The following is a 15182-nucleotide window of genomic DNA, read 5'->3' on the forward strand; positions in this document are numbered from 1 at the left end:
GTAATATCGGCTCCCACAACACTCGAGTTGTTCCCACGTGTATATTCCATCGTGAAATGCGAATCGGCTGCGTCCGCGATTTGCGGTATCCGTTCCCGAGTTTGTAGTGGATTCCCGTATTTTTGTCCGCGATCTGCGCTCGCGAGTTAGATTCTTAGCTGTAACTGAATGAAAAGCGCCGAATAAACACGGACGAAGAAGGGGACAGAGGCGAAGCGCACTCTCAGCTGAAGGTTTACTGAAACATTGACTATTAATACCGTCTATCTGGGTGTTGGCTCAAAAAGAAAAACTCTTCATCTGTTAAGTGCAGTGACGGCGCACTAATACACACACTCTCCCCGTGTTCTCTTATGTGGAACGCCTCATGTATTTCTCGCGCTGTTCTGTTTGCGTATCTGCCCAGACCTGTTTTTTTTTTCAGTTTTGGGACAAATGGGTACTTATGGCTGGTTAGTTGTAACACGCGCGAGTTGTTCCCGCGTGTATATATTGTATCGTGAAATACGATTCTGCTGCGTCTGCGATCGGCGGTATTCGTTTCCGTGACATGTGAGTTTGTATGTTGCGTATTCCCGCGTTTTTGTCCTCTATCAGCGCCCGCGATATCGGTTTCTGTGACAGGCAAGATTGTAGCGGGCTCTCGCGTTTTTATTGCCATGAAACTTGCATCTCCTGCATCCGCGATCTGCGGTATCTGTCCCCGTGAGATGCGAGTTCTCGGCGGGCTTCTGCGAGTCCTTCGCACCGTGAAACGCTAACCGGCTGCGTCGGCCACTTGCGGTATCCCTTCCCGTGACATAGGAGTTCGTAGCGAATTCCCGCTTGTTTATCGCATCGTGAAACGCGAATTTGCCGTGTCCCAGATCTGTGGGAGCAGTTCCCGCGTCAAGCGGTTTGTAGCGGGTGCCCAGGTGCTTATCATTCCTTTTCGATAAAGTTTCGCTGTGTCATCTCCAGAGATAGCCCACGCCTTGTTTTTCCCAATTTATCTTTTTATTTTTGCTTGGCGTCCTTACGGGATTTAATGGTATATACATTCGGGTTCAATGATTTTTTAAGCAATTCACATACACTAATTCCTACACTAAAACGCGAGTAAAATGTGTGCGACACATTACGCAATAAAGCAGTGGTAATGCCCATTAGATTAGCCGAACGCTTTTTTGCAATAAAAGCTAATTTAGCACGATGATATACAACGAAGGTAGCCTATATGAGTATAGAGTACAGAATTTTACAGTTCAGGAATATATAATGTCAATTGATTATAGAGTGCTGCTTCTAGTTTCGTACCATACCTTTGTTGTTCTTGACGAAGATCTATTACACTAAATAACTGTTCAGTATTTTGGTTTCCAAGATGAAATCAGGTAAGGCAAGCAGATCACTCTTTCGTAAAACTGGAGTAAAACGAGGTCCTAGCACCTTTCCTAGCGACAAGAGGCTGTCGTTAGGTACCATGAGCAGTAAATTTAGCTTTATTCGACACTTTTTGAATCTTGAGCATAAAAGTGGCGATACGTTTCATCTGCGACTGACTGTCCACATGCACTTTCTGGAAACTCTGCACGATGAATACGGTGTAAGCCTGTGCAGTGGAGTTTCTATGCTGGGCGCGAAAGAAATGGGCACGCAGAATTTTATCTAAGGGTCAACTTCGTTGAAAATGGAGCGTTTAGAGTTTTTGTCATGCAACTTAGAACCCCACGTTTTGCGTACTACCGTCCTTAATATCTCCCAAGTGCCTTCACGGGAGAGGGCAACAAGTTGAAATTTCCCGCCCCGGTGCGCCCTTTTGGCGAGGCAGTCTGCCGCCTCATTGCCCCTTAGGCTATAGTGTTTTAGAACCCACTGAAGTGCAATGCCGTGGCCTGGCTGTATTGCCGCAGTCATTTCAATCAGAATTTTGTAAATGTATCCGTCCATGTTGCTTTTACAGTTCATTGATTGTATGAATGTGAGAACTACTTGACAGTCCCTTCAGATGCCGCATTTCTTAATCGTGCTTGTATTCCGAATAAATTGTAATGCTGATAGCATAGCGTGGAGCTAATCTGTTGCTGAGGATCATCGATGCGATTACAAGAAAGGAAAACGGGTCTAAAGATGGTTTAACAAATGCAGAAGCTGATCTTTGATCATGGGTAGATCCGTCTCTGTACAATTGAGTGAAATTGTGGAAAAGAGCCACGTGTGCCACAACCACACTGCTCACTGAGCTTTTGTTTTCCTTTTCATTTATCGTCGTCTATACTTTAGGCGTCGCCAACATTCAGGTGGCAGGTGAGGCTAGAGTTTCTTATTGAGTGTAGCTTGGCAGGTGGCGTAGATGTTCTAACAGAAAGTTATGTACTCGTGCGCCTGTTCTGCTCTTAAAGTTATGGAAAAGAGGGTGATCGATTTGCTGTGTTCTTTATGAAACACTGACACAGACCCCCTCAAACACACACATATATTTTTTTTTTGCCTTTCGAATTTACATGGTTTTAGAATATTACCCAATGAAGTCTGTCGTACGGTGCCACGTATATTTTTCATAAAGTAAAAAACCGGAAGTGCTCGAGACGGAAACCGAAACTGGACTGGCGAAAAATAAATATAGAGGGGGAGGGCGTTGCCAAAAGTCACGTAGCTGTACGACTTTGTTTTCCCAATCAACGTATTACATATTCTTAGAAGCCACAAACATGGGTATCATATTTTCTGCCTATTTTAGTATTTAGTGTGTACCTCCGATGTCCCACGACTTTGACAATCTAAGGTGATTATGTCTCAACCATAAAAAACGCCAGATGAGCACGGAGAAGCGAGTGAGCGCGACTCAAACCGATCAGTTCTCGATCGGCGCTATTCGCGCGGAAAAACAAAACCGAATTTCGAGCTGCAAATTATGTTCTGGGTAGTTGGGCTCTCATGTGTCATGTTCAAATAAAAACTTTGGCGAGCGTAAATACCGTCTCAGTGCCCTGAGGAGGTTTTTGAGATCGCCTAAATATGGAGATAACGCACTCCGCTGGCTCTAATCATCCTAGAAATTCCTAAATCATGACGATATGCGACCGATTTCCCCATTAAAAAAAGAAATCAAAGATCGCAACAAACCGAGGTCATCTCCGGTGATGGGAGGAGCTTGTTCCAAAACCAGGACCACTGTCAGCCAATAGCAAGCGAAGGATCCTCGCGCCTCCGACCGGTGGAACCGCGGAGTGACACCTCGAATGCGCGCAACTCGTTGTCCACATAACCCGGACTACGATTGAACCCAGCGAGCGCACACTCAAGAGCTGACCACCGGACATGTTACTCCCGCGGAAGAAAAGAAGAGAACATAGTGCCCTGTTTTTGAGGCAATTAGTGTAGCATTTTGTTCCCTCTCCGCGAAAAATAAATATTTTACTATACTCTTATTTACTTTTATTACGCATAAAAGCATAAACATTTTGTAATAACAGCGTTTGCAATCTCCACGAAATGTCGTACTTTCATCGGTCACACGTCTCTCTGGCTGCCGGAACAATGCTCCTCCTATCGCCCGAGATGACCTCGGTACGTTCAATCTTCGATTGCTCATTAAACAGAAAAATTGGACGCGCATCGTTATAATTTAGGGATTTCTAGGATGCTTACATCCCGCAGAGTGAGTTGTCTCTGTATTTAGGCGATCTCAGAAACCTCCTCAGGTTACCTTTACACGAAAGAAATGCCTGCACGTTTAATGTATTCGGAGGACCGAGATTGGCGGATCCCGTGCTCTGCAAAAGCCAGAACACCGGAGGTTGCGCGAGGCACACCCAGGCAAACTCTTAAGCCGTGGTCACAGTTTTTATATACCCTTTTCATGGCAACCGCCACCAAGGGTTGCTCCCGTCTTCGACGTCCCAGGGAACTTCCGGCTAGTGAAAAGAATTAACAAAGCCCACCTTAACTTTGCTGCTCGTAATGTCGATGAAACGTTTAATCACCAAATCTCCAGGCGAACGCCAAAAGAACAAAGCAGCGTGAATTCGTTAATAAAATTTTTGTTTCGCATAGTCTTGTAATACAGCTTGCCTCTTCCTAGACGTTAAAGTGTACAGCAAAAGCCCTTGTTAAATCGTCAACTTAGTTCTCCATGCAGCATTTATGGTTTCTTGCACTAATGACATAAGCAGGCCGACAGGCTTGCAAAGAGGGAGCCACCGGAAGTCACTTGGGAAGAAAGCGGCAGTTCATGTTTGTAAACAGCAAAAGGGTCTACACATCATACAAAAGACAGTTGCACAAAGACTCGACTTGAGTCACCGCGAAATCCGTGCTTCGAGTGCCGCATGACAATCAGTTGAAGAAGAAACTTTTCACGCAGCATTAGAACTACGAATATTGCGGTGACTCGCGTTTCCAGACTACCATTCGTATAATGCATGAGCAGTGTTACCCCGGCTTTAAGCTGCGAGTCATGTATTCGAGTCCCGCAGGTACGTGAGAGGCCATGAAGTTCTAGTATGAAGTAGGCGAGAGTTTGTCGTACCCGTGCAACGCGCAAGTGGTGGAGAGATGATGTTGCACCTCCCCATTTGGTTTCCACAATGCAGCGCAAAGCATTAATTACACTATTATATTTTTGTTCACTCACAACACGTGTGCATTCCACGTAAGGGTTCGGTCTACAACTATACCCGAAATTCGGTGGGGCTTGACAATATCTAATTGTTTCTTATTTACAGCGAGTGTAGATCGGTGGATCTTGACAGATTGTAGTGATTTTCCATTTACAGAGAGCGCCAAATAATTTTCTCCTCTTATGGTGAAAGGAAGAACTGCAGATTTGGTCCCAAACAGGTACATTCCATGTCTAAACCATTCTGCAATAATGTTTAAACAGCGTCGATAGAAAGTGCTGACGTCTAGATGCAATCGTCGTATGCGTAGACGAAACACTCTAGATCTGGTGGAAGGTGACAAGATGATGGATTTGTGGTGGTGGGGCTCACAGCCATAGCTGCGAGCGCATTCCTCTCCACCGATACGTCCCCCAGATGGCATTCTCGGAAGACACCGCGCGCAGCGCAATCCGATTACCGAACTGCTTTCTTGGAACCATCGGTCTCCAACGAATAGATGCGCTGCGAGGTGGTACTGGGAAAGGAGGACGCACAGAACGTTACGCACAAGCCTGCACTAGACAAGACGACACGGGACCAGCGGCCGGGACAGACGCCGACATCGCGTGTTCATCGTTATCCTAAATTTGGCCATGTAACAGTCACCTGAATAAACTATATATTTTAGCAGAACGCATATCATTACACTGGTGACTCCGCATTGGTGACTTGACCGAGTAAGCACCATCTGAACGCCAGTTCATCATCAAGCCGACCCTCTCATCATTCTCGCGCCGAACGCAAACTCCCGACCCCGCGCATCTCCCTCTCTCCCGGAGGCTACTTCCACCACCTGGCCAGCCGACTTCCGGACACAGACTTAAAATTCAGGCGCGAGCTCATGTAGCTGTGACGTCATGACCCTATCGACCAATCAGGATTTTCGCGGCACGCCACCGACGTGGCATTTTCAGCGACACGAGCTCATCACTGCTGTCGTCTTAATAAAAGTATCTTAAAAAACGATCCTGCCTGGCTTGTCCGACATAGTCCGCGTTTTACTGTACAGAGCCACATCTGCTAGAGCCTGCCAGCAGACTCAGTGGGCTACAACACAGGGCAATTGTAGCACCCCAGTACCCAAACCAGTGAGGGCGCCTGTTGGTGTAAACAAGTGCCCGCTTAAGAGGTTGTAAAACGTTGTAAAAATAACGAATTCGAAAGATTCTTTTTGCTTAAATTTAGGACCTAACGTCTCAGTTACTTACCCAATATTTGTAACTGCCAACACTAGCATTATAAAGCTAGAAATTTATACCAAAACTTCATACAACTGTTTACTGCTAAGCGTATCAAGTACGAAATAACTCATTGGGCAACAATTACTCTTTTAGCACCCCTCTACTTATATATGTAGAACAACAACAACCACAATGAAAATTTAGCTTTGCCATCCACCATTATTAACCGGGCGTCTAACTCCCAAACACGTTTGTCTTGCCTTAACTAAAAAAAAAAACAAAAAAAAAACATAGTCTGCCAAGTTTTTTTTTTTTTTTTTTAGAAACAAATACTATTTTTTTTGCTTTCGATACAATTATGCGCAGAAGTCCTGAGATAGCAAAAGAGATGGCAATTATTCGGTTATTTAATTTCACTAGAATTTAAACATAAATCGGCTAATAGTAATCTAGGTTATACAATGCGACTGGTCTGCTGTTGGGTACAATTCATGTCATGGTCTGTAGGTTCTCCAAAAGGAAAGCATTAAAGAACGAGGAGGCGCTTCCTTTAATTGAGGCGATTTTCGGTCAGGTGTTCTACTTTGGCAGCTGGTGTATTTAACCCACATCGCGGAATATTGAGAAGAATCTTGGGTTGCGCACTAAACGCTAGTCGATGTTATTTGATTTCTTGCAATTTTTCTACCGAAGAAGTATCTTTTCCAGCAAAATAGAGCAACAAATCTAAAATCCTTACAAATTAAATAGCAAACGACGAGTTATCGTGGTAGTTTCACAAACGTATCTATAAAAATGCAATAACTCAATTATTATCTCAATATTTGTCTAAACGTTTTTTTTAATAATATCAGATAGGAACACTGCAAATGGGTACCAGGTCACTTGTAAATGTTTTAAAAGGGACGAAAAAAATACACACTTACTCCTGGCTCCGATTGTAGGAACTGTGCACCTTCTGTAATTTTTGAATAGCATTGTTTTTCCTGAAGGTCAGGTAAATATCGAGGAAAGAATCGTTTTGTGTTACGTTCCCAACCTGCATAAAACACATTAAGGTCCGTTACATCCATCGAAATCTGCTCTATAACACTTTTAACAATATTTTTCTTAAGTTTTCTCATCAAATATTTCTTGTTTCGCACTACACAAAAATGACGCTAATTGAGTAAAAAGTGTTACGTCACATTAATCAAACATCGTCCAAAAGACAGTCTGCAAACACGAGTCACCGCAACATCCGTGGTTCGAATGTCGCTTGCCAAAATTTCTGCTTGAACTCATTGCCATGCGGATTCGAAGCACGGATCTCGCAGTGACTCGTGTTCGAATCGGTATGCAGACTGTCCTTTGCATGAATCATAAGCGGTGTCATTCCGGCTTTAGGCTGCCGTTAAATAAATATAATCCGAGAGTGAAACCAAAATTTAAGGGACAATTGGACTTGGATATAGCTGTTAAATATATTTGTATTTATTTATTTGATGCACTACTCAGACACACTGTACACATGTAAATAAAGTTGTACTTCAATATGCTCACGTGTTTATACATGTCTTTTAAGACGTCTTCTTGGTATATTTCTGCGGGGTAGCCTATCTTGAAAACCACATTTTCAAGCTGGAAGCAAAGAATAAACATTACTTATATAAATCAATCCAATATTTCGCATCTGATTTCGAGTATAGTTACCTTATTTTTTGCTTCTTCTTTGGTGTTATTGTCCATCCACGTGTTATTTTGCATAATACCTCCAAGAGCGTCTCTAATACTTTTCGCAATTGACTCTACCTGAAAATAGATGCACATTTCCAGCCCGAGAAATGCTTTTTTACGATGTTTGATACACATTTCAAATGTCACAGAAAAATTATTTTCTGCACGCACCGAGAGATTGAAAATAGACCAATTCCGCTCTAAATTTCCTGGTATCCAAATGACGATACGAATCATTTTTAAATCATTAGTGTCAAATTAGTTTGTAGCCGTTCTATGTTTCACTGGGAAAAAATAAAATAATGTTGATTATCACTTTAGAATATAAAAGTTTTTAACACTTTGTGCTATAAAAAGCTACTGCTTACCAGATTCCACATTGGTGTGAATTTGTATGCTGAATATCTGTATTTCGATTAGAGGGAGTGTAGGGGGGGTCGCACTTTTGCGCGCGTCGAGATAGCGTTTCGTTTAAAGAACTCATTTATAAGACCCGGTACGTGCTCAACCTAGAGCTCTTTATTACGGACGGAGTTTTTTTTTTATATTTCCCACGGCCGCAAGTGTTCACCCCTAACCGCAGGACCGGGGCGCTCCGGCACATAAATCTGCACACCCAGCAGAACACAGAAGTACTGTACACTTGTCAGGGCAGGCAGTTTTGTAAACCAGACGAAGTGCCGAGGAGGCGGCTCTCGGTCGCAAGCCACGAAGGCGGAGTCCTCGGATCATGTTGTAGTGGCTGTGGGCGCTAGCTGCGGGTCACCGGAGCGCGACGGAGGTTTACGAGCAGACGTAGACGTAGCGTTAGGTGGAACCCCGAAGGTGGTCTCCCTTTTTCTTGAATCCTTGTGTTCCTTCGCTGCGCTAACGTTCGCGAGATGCATTTTGGTTGTGTCGGGTAACTTATTCGTTTATTTATTTTTCTTAACGTACCTAATGCTCGGTCTTTGTGGTTCCGGAACTATTTGCATTGTGACGGATGTTTTGGCTACTCTCACCGAAATGATCAGAGTCAGTTCATTTTCTCCGACCAGAAAAAAAAAACCAGGTATCGGCAACAAATCACTCACATAAAGCCACGCAATGTGTGTAAACAATTTACGGAGCGGTTACCAAACATGCTGTTTGACAATAAATGCGAGCACGACCCAGGTGTCCACTCTAAATTACTCTAAATTATTGAAGGCCCGGTAGATTATTCCGGGAAGTTTTATATCTCTACGAGTATTTTTGTCACGTTGAGTCATCATCGGAATGTTCTCGTTTAAAAGAAAACAATAAAAAAAAACAGGAACCGTACGGGGGAAAAGGCAATCAGTGACAGTGCGCCAACATAAATCGATCATTTCGCAACACAGTACACAGGGACCGAGTAAAGGATGCATAATTTCCTTCACAAGCCCTCTATACAAGCCTTCTCAAGCCCCTCTACACTTGGACGCCATCTATCCCCGTGCGCGTGAAGCGCACTCGGTGCGCCGAACATAATGTGGTCGCCGCGCGAGACAGAGAGTCATCACCTAAATGTATTCCTTCCACCGTGACCCAGGACGACATGTAAACAATGAAAACGCGACAATTCGTGGAGATTGAAAACGGTGTTATTACAAAATGTGTATACCTTTTTACATAATAAGAGCAAATAAGAATACGTGACAAATGTCAATTTTTCGCGGAGAGGGAACATAGTACTGCAATAGTCGTTTAAAAAAAACATACATTTTTCTTTTCTATGTTGTTTTGTCTTTTGCGGGAGTGATGTGTCCGGTCGTCTTCAGGATAGCTAGGTTCGACATTGTACATGTACCTTTTTTTAGTACACGGAAGTGACGTCATCACGTCTGATTGGTTGGAAACAAAAGTGACGTAATTTCCCTAGAAAAATGTGGGCGGAGTCGGCAAAACTGGGCGGAGTCGGCTACCGGACGTGACAACAAAATGACGTTTCGTTTTGTACCGAGTACGTTTCAAAAGGTACTTGCTCGGAACTAGGTGTCATTGGCAGCATGTGTGCGGCGGCGAGGCGTCGCCGTCTCGTCAATTCGTCTTTTTCTTTAATAGAGCTTTTTTTTTCGCCAGAAAGGCTGTATTGGGAACACCGCGATGCATTCGAGCTCGCGGAGGAGATCTTTCGGAAGCAATACCGCCTGCCCAAGATCGTGGTGCGGTGGTTGTGCGACGAACTTCGCGAGGAACCGGAGGTGAGGAGAGTGCGTACCTCAAGGACGGTCATGACTGTGGAGCTTCACGTGTTGTGTGCACTGCACTTCTACGGCACGGGGAGCTTCCAAGGCATGGTGGCGAGCGACGAACACGTAGCGCGGGACCAAAAGACAGTCAGCGTTGCGGTCCGCGCCGTGTCCGTCGCTATCGTGCGTCGTCTCGGGGTCCAGCGTGGCTGGATCCACTTCCCCGAGACGCCGAGCGAGAGGTTTGACGCGGAGAAGGGCTTCAGGCTGCTCGGCAGGATACCCGGCGTCATCGGTTGCGTGGACGGGACCATGGTCTCCATCGTCGGCCCGTCCAAGAACGACCCCACCGTCACGAAGGCGGCGTACTGGTGCCGCAAGTACTTCTACGCCCTCAACGCGATGGTGGTAAGTACACTCATGTTACGTTGTCAAAACGCGCCCCAAATCTGTAGAAAAAAAAACAAAAAAAAACGTTTTGCCGATACCGTTTAAGTATGCCGTTTTATGACTGCGGGCTGTGGGGTCTCACGACTGCGCGAGCGTGTGCTCTACGTAGCATGTGAGCCGTAAGACTCTTCTCCCAAAAATAATATTTCTCTGTTAAAACGTGCAAGCTTCCGTAAAAAAAAAACACATTATTTTTGTTTCAAGGTAGTTAGTTGTACCTTGCATCCAGGAAGGTGTGTTGACATGCATGTGTCAGACAAAATAACTTAAAAGCTTCTGAAATTGCGACTGCTTTGTGAACCATAAGTACAATCTACTACTTGTGGATTCAGGTAATTACATGTCAATATCTCTCTCACTTTCAGGTTTGTGACGCCGACTGCCGGATAATGTGCATCGACCCACGGTATCCCGGGTCGGTGCACGACTCCTTCGTGTGGCAATTTTCTTGGCTCCGAAACCAACTCGAGCAAGGGCAGGTGCCACGCGACGGTCGGTTCCTGCTTGGTGAGCATATTAATTCATTCCTTACGCACACGGTGGCTCCCACTGCTTGAAAGCCACAGTACCACACGTGCTGTGCTTGTTGTGAGGCACACAGACACAGTTGCTGGAACTCCTTGAAGTGAGACAACACCCAAAGTTTGGCCATTAATCTCTATTTATGTCCACATAACTCTCACACTCTGCAGGCTACGAAAGCCACACTACACCAATCTCACGACAGTGATAGACTATGCAAGGAATGCGACCGCAGTGCGAGTCGCTGTCCGGTTCGGCCCACTCACTGTTACTGTCTGCCTGTACCCTCTTGCTGGTTGGTTTTTGCATGAAGTTGGAGCTCTTTCGCTGATCCCTGGGGGCTCGCGTGGTCGCTTTGGCGGTCGTCAGTTTGTACGGAATGGGATCAATTCCTCCTTGGCCACTTGGGGCTCGCCAAATCTGTCGTCGGGTCGTCTCTGTCCCACACACTGGATTCTTTTCCTTGACCCTTCTTCTTCGGTCTGCCTATATAGCTCCTCCTATTAGACCCTCCGTGTCCCAACAGGACCTGACTCCTTTCCAATCTAACCACCCCCTTTTTTTTCCCCATCTCCAGCTCCACTGAGGATTAGGAAAGAGGTTCGTCGAACTGGCGCCTTATCCCCTTGCTTGCCAAAGACAAGGCCAAAGTGTTCTGCTCTGCCCGTGCCTAAGATCACGGCCACACTCCCAAAAGCAACAGAGCTTTTATCTGTCGGATGGAAGGGCCTAATAATGCACTTGCATACAACACAGCTCCCCTAAGGAATCGTGCACACATCCCATACAACCCACCAGGAAAACACATAGTTACATGAAATAACAGGGAGTTTGCAGGCAAGCTGGTGCTAACTAATCATAATGTAAACTGATACTGTAGTGCAGAAATATTAACACACTTAAGTTACATTATAATTGACATAATTGCACACAGCTGTTTTCTTGCCTTTTATTTTAAAAAGTAAAGAATGTAATATGTTCCATCCTCTACATGTGCAGGTGACAGCGGCTACCCCTTGGAGCCTTGGCTCATCACCCCTGTCCCCGGGAACCACGCGACCTCCACCGCTTGCGGCCGGTTTAATAAGGCGCATTTTTCGATCAGGTCTGTTGTGGAGCGCTGCATCGGGCTGTTGAAAAACAGATTCCGGTGTCTGCAAAGGCACCGGGCTCTGTATTACCACCCTTCAACAGCCACCGCCATTATTTCGGCATGTGCAGTGCTCCACTACATCTGCCTTGCATCGAGCGAGCCAGAACCGGAGTCAGACTCCGACCCTGAAGAGTCAGAGTTGGAGTCTGAGCCGAGCTCGGACGGTTCTGAGCCGAGCTCGGAGAGGTCAGCGTCGGCTCCCGAGAGGCTGGCTCCTGCCGGCCCTCCGGTCGGCCTTCCGGTCGGCCTCTCGGACAGGGGGAAGGCTCTGAGGCAGCGCCTTGTCGCCCGGTTCGGAACCCGCCGCAGACGTGCCCGTGCGGAGCGCCGCACGCAAGGGGTCCGCCGCCACGACGGTAGTCCCGACCACCAGGGACTCCGTCGGGAAGCCCCTCAGCGCCCTCGCTGCGGTGGTGCCCAGCACGGACGCCGCCAGCGACAGGGAACCTCTCGCCACCAGGACTGAGGTCCTGACCACCAAGGACCCCGTCACATTCTTGCCCTCAGTGAAGCCCTCCCCGTGAAAGCCGTAAAGTGCACACTTCGCTTCCTGCTCCACAGTCATGGCCGTCCACAAGCTACATACTCTCTTCAGCTCCTACACCTTGTGAAGTTCGTCGCACAGCCAGCGTGCTGCCTCCGGATACGTGTCGAGTGCATCGCAGTGAAATCGATACAGCCTTTTTTTTATTTTTATGAGCAGAAGGCACGAGACGCAGTCGACAGTGACAGAAAAGGTTCGGAGGTTTAGTTGCCAGACCAACAGGTCATCTGAATTGCCCCTGCAAAGAACTCAGAAGTAATTTAGACTACCTCTAGAAAGAAATGCTTGCTTTTGCAGAGATTGCTTTCTTAGTTGCTGATTGAACCAGGGATATTGTTGTCATGAACATTGTTTCATTTTACAAATGCTTCAAAGCGTCTTGCCTTCTGCTCCATTTTATTATCTCTTTTATGGTACTTCATCAAAGTTAGGTGATTGTGTTATCTCAAGACAGTGCACATGTAGTTTGTTTTGAAAATTGCTTTATTTCTTAAAGAAAAACCTGTGACTTCATGAATAAAAGTGTGATAACATGGAATGTAATATTTCGTTCTTGGAAGTAAAACTGAGCATCGACTGAAACCATGTAAGCAATTGGGCAATCTTAAGTATATATCACATATATCTTGTTGAACACTCTGGTCTTATTTGAGCACAATAGTTAAATTTCGAAAGGAAAAAAAATATATATATATTCTCTGACTAGCATACCACCATATAAACACTGGACCACTTTGAAAGAATTATCACAGATGTTGCGCCAAACATTCTTATTTGAGCACAGCAATAGCAAGTTCTCGAAAGATAAAAAAATTGTTTCTGACTAAAGCAGCCGTCACTCGCGCGCTCCCCGTTGGTTCCGCCGACCCCTCCGCTGCCCCCGGCACACCCGGCTCCTCGTGGTTCGACATTTTGGTTTGAAGAAGGCGCGTAGCGCACATCCCGCATAATATTGGAACAACTTTCTCTCCAATTAATTCTTAAATTTATTGCAAAAGGGTACAAAAAAGCGGTTTGTTTTAACAACGCCCAAAAGGTTTTGATTGTTTTTCAATACTTTTACCTGTACTAGAACAGATGCGACGACCAGCGACGCACAGGATTGGTTGCCGTTTCTTCGCTAAACGCAGGAACTGCTCCCCGCGTCGTAGTAAATCCTACCCCGTATCCCGCGCGTAGGGACGCCTCAGGGAATGCGTAGCTACTTCCGCTCGTCGGTGGTTGGCTCCGGACGTCGCTGAAACGGGTGACGGGTGTCAAGTTTGCGATGACGTAGCGGCGTCAAAGTGGGCAGAGCCGCCACGTGAGTGTTGCTAGGATACGCTCCTCCTTTGCGTTACGTCACTTCCATGTACCTTTTCTCAAATGTCCAACCTAGCGATCCTGGTCTGCTCTCGAACGCGCGCTCTCTGTGTTGATCATCGGCCTTCCTCGTGCAGATTCCGTCCGCCACGCCGGTGACTTCCAAGCGTGCTTTGCGATCCGTCATCATCCGCGAATACGACGCACTAAAAAAACTGGCGGAAGTCCTGATGTCCGGGCTGTCCGAACGACGAGCCGCGTGCATTCGAAGTATTGTCACGCGCGTCGCCCAGCGAGCGCGTGCGTGGCCGAATGGGTACAGTGCTTGGCTGTCGCGCAGAGGTTCAGGGTTCGAATCCAGGGAGGAAATGTTCTTGTTTTTATTCGTTCTACTTGGCGTTCTCGCAAATTCGAGAAGTTTCTTGTCTGGCCGAGTAACAAATGTTATACGCGCCGACCGTTATAGGCCGAATGTTCCAGAGACCCACGTGGCTACAAAAGGGACTCCGCGTGACAAGCCGGGCCAGTATCGCCTCAGCGCTCGATCCTACTGTTACGCCTACCTCGACGGCCTCGACGCTCTGTTGTTGTCTTCTGTTGTTTTTGTTGTTTTTTTGTTCTGGGCACAAGTTAGCCCAATTAGGTTTGCACCCACAGCCCATGACTGTGAGTGCAAACCTGAATTTAATTTGTGCACTGTCATTCGAAAACATAGAGATAAGACTGTAAGGCAAATTATAGAGGCAGACCGGATAAAAAACTACGGGGATCAATGTGTCAGCGTGGCGTCGATCGATTTGGCCGACAAAGAGACACAGTTCTTGCGATCAGTGGCGTGGCTTGGGATTGGTTGAATGGCGCGATGATGCAGAGTATTTATACCCTTGATTTTCTGATGATTAAACAAGTTAAAGTTAGCGCATTGTGTTGTCTCGTTCCTACTCTTCGTCCCTGTCGTGAAGCGCTATTATGTTCTCCAAGTTTCAGTGCCAACTCGCCCAAGGATCCGGATTACCCAATTAAATGTTTCAGTTTCCTCAGTTATTCTTTGTTTTGTCACATCGTCATTCGTGAATATCACTCCGCGTGTCACCGGTCGGAGCCGCGGGGACCCATCACAAAGCTATTGATTTACAGTGGTCCTGCTTTCGGAACGTGGTCCTCCCATCGTCTGAGATGACCTCGGTGTATTGCGATCTTTGATTGATTTTTAATAGAAAAATGGGCCAGGTTTTTTTTAGGATTAAGTGATTCCTAGGATGCTTAGAGCCAGAAGAAAAAGTTATCGACATATTTTGGCGATGCCACACACCTCCTCAGGGCTCCTTTAACTAAGCATTTTACTGCAACTACATCCGTCAGCTTATTGCTTGTTCGAAGATGAGCTGATCAGCGAACTCTATCTGGAAAATCTTTTGAGTTAATACATCTGATTATGTGGAGTTTCGAACCAAACATACCATACCCCTTGTCCTATAC

The 15182-nt window shown here is 46.1% G+C and overlaps 1 pseudogene; it reads right to left on the reverse strand.

Annotated features, from left to right (window-relative positions):
* The window catches only part of LOC120844418, a 97692-nt pseudogene that overhangs the window by 16093 nt on the left and 66417 nt on the right, over positions 1 to 15182 (reverse strand).

This window comes from Ixodes scapularis, unplaced genomic scaffold (assembly GCF_016920785.2).
Source record: "Ixodes scapularis isolate PalLabHiFi unplaced genomic scaffold, ASM1692078v2 PGA_scaffold1__304_contigs__length_218370807, whole genome shotgun sequence".
Classification (NCBI taxonomy): Eukaryota; Metazoa; Arthropoda; class Arachnida; order Ixodida; family Ixodidae; genus Ixodes; species Ixodes scapularis.